This window comes from Bison bison, unplaced genomic scaffold (genome assembly GCF_000754665.1).
Source record: "Bison bison bison isolate TAMUID 2011002044 unplaced genomic scaffold, Bison_UMD1.0 scf7180017864280, whole genome shotgun sequence".
In the NCBI taxonomy this organism is placed as follows: Eukaryota; Metazoa; Chordata; class Mammalia; order Artiodactyla; family Bovidae; genus Bison; species Bison bison.
The window spans coordinates 3,640,008-3,641,177 of NW_011494852.1; the positions used below are offsets into that span (position 1 = coordinate 3,640,008).

The following is a 1,170-nucleotide window of genomic DNA, read 5'->3' on the forward strand; positions in this document are numbered from 1 at the left end:
TGTTTGATAATCTTACACCTTGTTCACCATGGGTTTTTCTAAGAACCTTGCTTGCCCAGGTTAGGATGCTTTCCAACATCTGGCTTCTTGGATTCGGGTAACAATAGCCAAAGAAGGCCAAGGCAAGAGCTATTAAAAGAAGAAAGTTCATTCGATGAAGTAACATATTGGGTTCTTTGACAATGTCTTGACCAGCCGGGCCATGCCTCCACTTCAGACTGTTAAAGCCAGGATCACCAAATGCTGCTGAGAAGCTGCCCCTTCTCACTCTTCCACTCACAGCGGTCTCTCCCGGGCACAGGAAGGCAGAATGCATTGACCACAAGGTGCTTATGTTGCCTGGTCCTTTTGAGATTCTACCTGCCAGGGGCTCCTGGGAGTTGGGTGTTTAGGACCACCAAACTGAGTAAGACTTCTGGACTGGCAGAATCTTGATAAATTCAAGTTTGATATAAGATCATGTCAAAGTAACCAGGTGGTAGGATTCGGTCGACTGTCTACTAGAACTTCCAGGCCAGCTTGTAGGAGAAAAGGCAGGGCTCCTGAAACAGGCTCAGGAGACTAGCCGAAGGGCAGCCACTGAGCAGGTCAAGGACAGAGATTGTGATGAAAGCAGATAAGGGCAGCAGCCACCAGAGGACCTGACCAGGACCTCAGAAGGCTTGTGCTCTGGCCTTCTCTTGATACTTACTGACTGAGAAATTTACATAAGCACTAATTTCCTGAAAAGTCAATAAAGTTGAGAACAGACTGTCTTCAAGGTCACATGCATACAGGCTGTTGTGGGCAATCATTCAGGAGGCTTTATTTGGTAATTGTAGTGGAAGAGATAAAAGATCTTTAGATCAAGGATTGTTTTCCTGTATTACTCTTTGTTGTTCTGTCGGTAAGTCGTGTCTGACTCTTTGCAACCCCATGGACTGAAGCACACCAGGCTTCCCTGCCCTTCACTATCTCTCGGAGTTTGCCCAAACTCATGTCCATTGAACTGGTGATGCCATCCAACCATCTCATTCTCTGTCACCTCCTTCTCCTCCTGCCCTCAACCTTTCTCAGCATCAGGGTCTTTTCCAATGAGTCCACTCTTCGCATCAGGTGGCCAAAGTATTGGAGCTTCAGCTTCAGCATCAGTCCTTCCAATGAATATTCAGAGTTGATTTCCTTTAGGAT

The 1,170-nt window shown here is 46.6% G+C and overlaps 1 pseudogene; it reads right to left on the reverse strand.

Moving 5' to 3' along the window:
- LOC104995406 overlaps positions 1 to 30 on the reverse strand; it is a 1,063-nt pseudogene extending 1,033 nt beyond the window's left edge.
- Positions 31 to 1,170: the final 1,140 nt, after the last annotated feature.